Genomic DNA, 8,136 nt, shown 5'->3' with positions numbered 1-8,136 from the left:
TGTCTGTTACTGGTGTATAAGAATGCTTGTGATTTTTGCACATTAATTTTGTATCCTGAGACTTTGCTGAAGTTGCTTATCAGCTTAAGGAGATTTTGGGCTGAGACGATGGGGTTTTCTAAATATACAATCATGTCATCTGCAAACAGGGACAATTTGACTTCTTCTTTTCCTAACTGAATACCCTTGATTTCTTTCTCTTGCCTGATTGCCCTGGCCAGAACTTCCAACACTATGTTGAATAGGAGTGGTGAGAGAGGGCATCCCTGTCTTGTGCCAGTTTTCAAAGGGAACTTTTCCAGTTTTTGCCCATTCAGTATGATATTAGCTGTGGGTTTGTCATAAATAGCTCTTATTATTTTGAGGTACGTTCCATCAATACCGAATTTGTTGAGCGTTTTTAGCATGAAGGGCTGTTGAATTTTGTCAAAAGCCTTTTCTGCATCTATTGAGATAATCATGTGGTTCTTGTCTTTGGTTCTGTTTATATGCTGGCTTACGTTTATTGATTTGCGAATGTTGAACCAGCCTTGCATCCCAGGGATGAAGCCCACTTGATCATGGTGGATAAGCTTTTTGATGTGCTGCTGAATCTGGTTTGCCAGTATTTTATTGAGGATTTTTGCATCGATGTTCATCAGGGAGATTGGTCTAAAATTCTCTTTTTTTGTTGTGTCTCTGCCAGGTTTTGGTATCAGGATGATGTTGGCCTCATAAAATGAGTTAGGGAGGATTCCCTCTTTTTCTATTGATTGGAATAGTTTCAGAAGGAATGGTACCAGCTCCTCCTTGTACCTCTGGTAGAATTCAGCTGTGAATCCATCTGGTCCTGGGCTTTTTTTGGTGGGTAGGCTATTAATTGTTGCCTCAATTTCAGAGCCTGCTATTGGTCTATTCAGGGATTCAACTTCTTCCTGGTTTAGTCTTGGGAGTGTGTAAGTGTCCAGGAAATTATCCATTTCTTCTAGATTTTCTAGTTGATTTGCGTAGAGGTGTTTATAGTATTCTCTGATGGTAGTTTGTATTTCTGTGGGGTCGGTGGTGATATCCCCTTTATCATTTTTTATTGCGTCTATTTGATTCCTCTCTCTTTTCTTCTTTATTAGCCTTGCTAGCGGTCTGTCAATTTTGTTGATCTTTTCAAAAAACCAACTTCTGGATTCATTGATTTTTTGGAGGTTTTTTTGTGTCTCTATCTCCTTCAGTTCTGCTCTGATCTTAGTTATTTCTTGCCTTCTGCTAGCTTTTGAATGTGTTTGCTCTTGCCTCTCTAGTTCTTTTAATTGTGATGTTAGAGTGTCAATTTTAGATCTTTCCAGCTTTTTCTTGTGGGCATTTAGTGCTATACATTTCCCTCTACACACTGCTTTAAATGTGTCCCAGAGATTCTGGTATGTTGTATCTTTGTTCTCATTGGTTTCAAAGAACATCTTTATTTCTGCTTTCATTTCATTATGTACCCAGTAGTCATTCAGGAGCAGGTTGTTCAGTTTCCATGTAGTTGAGCGGTTTTGATTGAGTTTCTTAGTCCTGAGTTCTAGTTTGATTGCACTGTGGTCTGAGAGACAGTTTGTTATAATTTCTGTTCTTTTACATTTGCTGAGGAGTGCTTTACTTCCAATTATGTGGTCAATTTTGGAATAAGTGTGATGTGGTGCTGAGAAGAATGTATATTCTGTTGACTTGGGGTGGAGAGTTCTATAGATGTCTATTAGATCCGCTTGGTGCAGAGATGAGTTCAATTCCTGGATATCCTTGTTAACTTTCTGTCTCGTTGATCTGTCTAATGTTGACAGTGGAGTGTTGAAGTCTCCCATTATTATTGTATGGGAGTCTAAGTCTCTTTGTAAGTCTCTAAGGACTTGCTTTATGAATCTGGGTGCTCCTGTATTGGGTGCATATATATTTAGGGTAGTTAGCTCTTCCTGTTGAATTGATCCCTTTACCATTATGTAATGGCCTTCTTTGTCTCTTTTGATCTTTGATGGTTTAAAGTCTGTTTTATCAGAGACTAGTATTGCAACCCCTGCTTTTTTTTGTTCTCCATTTGCTTGGTAGATCTTCCTCCATCCCTTTATTTTGAGCCTATGTATGTCTCTGCATGTGAGATGGGTCTCCTGAAGACAGCAGACTGATGGGTCTTGACTCTTTTTCCAGTTTGCCAGTCTGTGTCTTTTAATTGGAGCATTTAGTCCATTAACATTTAAGGTTAATATTGTTATGTGTGAACTTGATCCTGCCATTATGATATTAACTGGTTATTTTGCTCATTAGTTGATGCAGTTTCTTCCTAGGCTCGATGGTCTTTACATTTTGGCATGTTTTTGCAATGGCTGGTACCGGTTGTTCCTTTCCATGTTTAGGGCTTCCTTCAGGGTCTCTTGTAAGGCAGGCCTGGTGGTGACAAAATCTCTAAGCATTTGCTTATCTGTAAAGAATTTTATTTCTCCTTCACTTATGAAACTTAGTTTGGCTGGATATGAAATTCTGGGTTTAAAATTCTTTTCTTTAAGAACGTTGAATATTGGCCCCCACTCTCTTCTGGCTTGTAGAGTTTCTGCCGAGAGATCTGCTGTCAGTCTGATGGGCTTCCCTTTGTGGGTAACCCGACCTTTCTCTCTGGCTGCCCTTAAGATTTTTTCCTTCATTTCAACTTTGGTGAATCTGGCAATTATGTGTCTTGGAGTTGCTCTTCTGGAGGAGTATCTTTGTGGCGTTCTCTGTATTTCCTGAATTTGAATGTTGGCCTGCCCTGCTAGGTTGGGGAAGTTCTCCTGGATGATATCCTGTAGAGTGTTTTCCAATTTGGTTCCATTTTCCCCCTCACTTTCAGGCACCCCAATCAGACGTAGATTTGGTCTTTTTACATAATCCCATACTTCTTGCAGGCTTTGTTCATTTCTTTTTCTTCTTTTTTCTTTTGGTTTCTCTTCTCGCTTCATTTCATTCATTTGATCCTCCATCGCTGATACTCTTTCTTCCAGTTGATTGAGTCGGTTACTGAAGCTTGTGCATTTGTCACGTATTTCTCGTGTCATGGTTTTCATCTCTGTAATTTCGTTTATGACCTTCTCTGCATTAATTATTCTAGCTGTCAATTCTTCCACTCTTTTTTCAAGATTTTTAGTTCTTTGCGCTGGGTACGTAATTCCTCCTTTAGCTCTGAGAGGTTTGATGGACTGAAGCCTTCTTCTCTCATCTCGTCAAAATCATTCTCTGACCAGCTTTGATCCGTTGCTGGCGATGGGCTGTGCTCCTTTGCAGGAGGAGATGCGCTCTTATTTTTTGAATTTCCAGCTTTTCTGCCCTGCTTTTTCCCCATCTTTGTGGTTTTATCTGTCTCTGGTCTTTGATGATGGTGACGTACTGATGGGGTTTTGGTATAGGTGTCCTTCCTGTTTGATAGTTTTCCTTCTGACAGTCAGGACCCTCAGCTATAGGTCTGTTGGAGATTGCTTGAGGTCCACTCCAGACCCTGTTTGCCTGGGTATCAGCAGCAGAGGTTGCAGAAGATAGAATATTGCTGAACAGCGAGTGCACCTGTCTGATTCTTGCTTTGGAACCTTCCTCTCAGTGGTGTACTCCACCCTGTGAGGTGTGGGGTGTCAGACTGCCCCTAGTGGGGGATGTCTCCCAGTTAGGCTACTCAGGGGTCATGGACCCACTTGAGCAGGCAGACTGCCCCTTCTCAGATCTCAACCTCCGTGTTGGGAGATCCACTGCTCTCTTCAAAGCTATCAGACAGAGTCGTTCGCGTCTGGACAGGCCTCTGCTGCTTTAGCTGAGCCCTGTCCCCAGAGGCGGAGTCTACAGAGACAGGCAGGTTTCCTTGAGCTGCTGTGAGCTCCACCCAGTTCGAGCTTCCCAGCGGCTTCATTTACCTACTTAAGCCTCAGCGATGGCGGGCGCCCCTCCCCCAGCCTCGCTGCTGCCTTGCGGTTAGATTGCCACAGACTGCTGTGTTAGCAAGGAGGGAGGCTCTGTGGGCGTGGGACCCTCCCGGCCAGGTGTGGGATATAATCTCCGGTGTGCCGGTGTTACAGCGCAGTATTGGGGTGGGAGTTACCCGATTTTCCAGGTGTTGTGTGTCTCAGTTCCCCTGGCTAGGAAAAGGGACTCCCTTCCCCCTCGTGCTTCCCAGGTGAGGCCATGCCTCGCCCTGCTTCAGCTCTCGCTGGTTGGGCTGCAGCAGCTGACCAGCACCGATTGTCCAGCACTCCCGAGTGAGATGACCGCAGTACCTCAGTTGAAAATGCAGAAATCACCGGTCTTCTGTGTTGCTCACGCTGGGAGATGGAGACTGAAGCTGTTCCTATTCGGCCATCTTGCTCCGCCCCTCGTCAGATTCTCAGTTTTATTCTGGCTCCCTCTGTTACCAAGGACCCTCCAGAGAGGACCTGCCATCTTGCTTCAGCCTCATGCCTTCTCTGTTGTCAATTTCCTCTGGCTAGAGCACAGCTTCCTGTGCCCCTGAGGACACTGGGGCAACTGTCTGGCTCCTGCCCTTTCTCTTCTCTCCGTATTTCTTCATGTGGAGCTCTACAGACTGCAAGGGCTTGAAAGATGGAATGGGGTGTGACGTTGCCCCTTGCTCTTCTCAGACCTACTGACGACAGTCTCTTCTCACCCTGTGGGGGCTGCTCCCATACGTTACCAACTTAGGCAATCTCTAAGTCATTCTTTCATAGCTCTTCCCTGCTTGTTTCTGGGATGAGGGGTGTTTCCTCCAGTTTCACTCCTCAGAGTGCCATCTCTGCCACCCTGGGCATTGAGGATGTTATACACCTAACAATGGCTCAGGTAAGGTGATTTTGATGGATGAAATCCCAGGCCCCCAACCACTGACAGCTCTCCTTGGACTCCTAGAGCCACTCTAGGCACGTCCTTGTTCACTAACATTTTAGATTAGGGCGACTTAATTTCCCTAAAGCTACTGGTGTTCTTTATTCTGTTTGCTCTTTGCAACATTATGTAGCTGGATTAATCAGACCCAAGCAATGATCTATATGTATAAAAATCCATGTTGAGGTATATCAGCCTCTATACCTCATCGGGAATCTAATTCAGTGAAGGAATTTTTCTGGGTAACTGAACCCACTGTGATCTCTCTGTCATGCTTTCTATGCAAGGTCATTTATGTTCTGCAATGATGGAGGGGATGAAAAGGTGCTCTTTAAGTGGCAAATTGGAGATCTGGATGTATGGGAAGCCCAGGTGGATGAGAAATGACAGTGTTCTTTCTTCGAAGTTTTAGCTTTCAATTTTCTGAAACAAGCCTATTGCTGCCAAGTTAACATCTTGGATGGCCTTTTCCATGAGACTCTCAAACTCTCTCTTAAACCTTTGGCCATTGAGAGTCCAGCCAGGCAGAAAGGCCCGTGATGTGATTGTTTTATTCCTTTATGCTTGGGAATACCAATTTTCTAATTGGCAATTGGAATTGGTAATTTTCTAATTACTCAATTAGAAAGAAGAAATAATGTGTATAATAAACTATCATTTTTTCCTTCAGATTTGCAGACTTTTCATGTTTTAAGTGGTTACTTATGAGAATTATTTCCCCTTAGACCTGTGTTACAAATTTAAGCCTTTGTTCTTGAAGCTGCATTTCCATAATTAGAATTAGTTTTCCTTTGCTCTCTCATCTTCCCAATTGTCTTTCCCACTCTGTTTCTAATGTATGCACAGAAATTGATGGGAGGATGAAAAATCTTTCCGTGAGTAGATTCAGAGTTCTTCTATGGCAACATAATTGTTTAATTTAGTTATAGAAAAGATCTAGAATTTTTTTCTTGGATCTAGAAATAATCAGTGATTGTATTTGTAATCATGAAACCCTCCAGTCTCCCATCTATCAAAAGAAAGTTGAAAAACTGCAGTTTGTTCCTTCTTACCATGTAGATGAAGTCATCCCCATAGAGATCTGTGACATGTTTTATATTTTCTTAGGGCTCATTCCTTTCAGCAAATATGTTTGGGGTTATTTCAAGTGCAAATTGTTGGTTTCAAAGGAATATTCAGATTTTTAATTCAAAGCCTCTAGCCTAGTGTGGAGTGGCTTCACCTACTCCCACAGCTTCAGTTCCCATGTCTTTGCTAACTCCAAAAGTGTGTTCATGGCTTTGACCTTCCCTCTATGCTGAACACTCAGATGTCCATCTGCCTACCTGATGGTTCCACAGATGCTCTCCAGGTCCTCAGACTTAACATGTGTGGAGCAGAATTCCTTCCTGCCCTGGTACCCATCTGCCTTGCCAACCTTATCTCACCCTTCCCCTTCCCTACTCCCCAGCAACACTGACCTTTGCATTCCTTGCCCACATAACTCACTGCTTCTTCACTTAGCCAACTTCAAACACATCCTTTCAATCCCAGAGTAAAAGTCTCCTCAGCAGAGAAGACTTTGTTGATTTCTCAGACCAGGTCAGGCCCTGCTTTATGATTTCCTGTCATAGTGCATTGCTGCTGCATTTTCTGCTTCGTTGTGTTAGCATTACTGTAATAAAACTATTAATTGTGTGATTACTAGTTTCATTTCTGTCTCTCCAACCCGAGGTCCAGGAGATCAGAGACTGTTCTGACTTATATCTGCAGCACACAGTGCAATGCATTGCATATAGTAGGTGCTCAATAAAATATTGCTGAATGAATTTCTGTATTTTATTTAATAGGGGAGAAAGGCCAGGCACAGTGGCTCATGCCTGTAATCCCAGCACTTTGGGAGGCCAAGGCGGGCAGATCACGAGGTCAGGAGATCGAGACCATCCTGGCTAATGCGGTGAAACACCGTCTGCACTAAAAAAAAAAAAAAAAAAAAAAAAAAAAAAAAAAATTAGCTGGGCGTGGTGGCGGGTGCTTGTAGTCCCAGCTACTCGGGAGGCTGAGGCAGGAGAATGGCATGAACCCGGGAGGTGGAGCTTGCAGTGAGCCAAGATTGCACCACTGCACTCCAGCCTGGGCGACAGAGTGAGACTCTGTTTCAAAAAAAAAAAAAAAAAAAAAAAAAGGGAAATAATAATAATAAGGGAGATAAGAGCGGTTTCACTATTTTTCCACTCTCTGTTGTTTGCTGTTTAATCTTTGCGCTGTGAAATGCATCAATTCTCTGACTGTAAACTCTCTCCTTGCCTTTACTCAGAATTTTGCCATAGGAAAGCCAGAAAAAAAAAAAAAAAAAAATACTCATACACCATCCTTGCTGAGATGAAGAAGGAAAAGACCATTGAGAATCCAAGTGTGCCTTAGAAAATATTATATATTACAAATGCATACTGCCTTGAAATGGGCAAGGACAAAGCCATTTCTTTAAAAGAATTTCTTAAAGTAATTTCAAAAGGCTTTTAGAGTTCATTGTAGATGTTCCATGTTGGTTATACATATATATGTATTTTATCTGACTCTGAAACTGAAGATTTCTGTCTTTAAAATAGCACTATTAGTAAAGTTGTTTAATTGCAGTTGTTTGCATACTATTAAAATTCTCTGCTGCTTGTGTCTGAAAATCTCCAGTCCAGAAGTAAGTGTTGTCTGTGGGGTAATTGTTACTGCAGAGAGCACGGAATAGACCTGCATCAAAAAACAAAAAAACAAAACAAAACAAACAAACGAACAAAAAAAGCACTAGTTTTCTCAGTAAGAGAGGAGGAAAGGAGGCCTGGGGCGGGGGTACATGAGGAGAATAATCAAACGAAGATGCACTTTTATTTCAGCTTTACAAACAAGAAAAATGGTCAGCACCTAGGCCTTTCCTCTAAGAATCTCAGGCGTTATGAGAGTACATTCCTGACTTATAGGTAGCAAGATCACTCTGAGAAGTAAACACCTCTCTGGGTAGGATAAATACAGAATCCGTGAAAATGTTTTTGTCTGTTTGTCAGCATATGTGACTGACATATATAAGTGTTTTTAGAATTTCTCCCATTGAAATGTAAAGGATGGTGGCTTATGCTCAATTAAAAGGAAGAACAAGGAACACATTTATTATCTAGTGTCCTAGTTTTACTCCCTGCCAACTTGAAATTGAACATCAATGCATTTCTACAAATGACCATTCTTTGAAATTGTGCCAATGTGAGAATTTCACGGTATTGTGTTTTAAGCTAAGTAGAAGCTCATCATCTCTAGATGTGGAGACTT

The 8,136-nt window shown here is 42.1% G+C and overlaps 1 protein-coding gene across 3 annotated transcripts in view; it reads left to right on the top strand.

The window, feature by feature from the left end:
- The window catches only part of PLCH1 (phospholipase C eta 1), a 281,678-nt gene that overhangs the window by 47,295 nt on the left and 226,247 nt on the right, over positions 1-8,136 (top strand). The gene's annotated exons all lie outside the window — the stretch shown is intronic.

The sequence above is a fragment of the Piliocolobus tephrosceles genome, chromosome 2, assembly GCF_002776525.5.
Source record: "Piliocolobus tephrosceles isolate RC106 chromosome 2, ASM277652v3, whole genome shotgun sequence".
Classification (NCBI taxonomy): Eukaryota; Metazoa; Chordata; class Mammalia; order Primates; family Cercopithecidae; genus Piliocolobus; species Piliocolobus tephrosceles.
The sequence above is the reverse complement of the archived record's forward strand: the minus strand, read 5'-3'. Positions and strand labels throughout refer to the sequence as shown.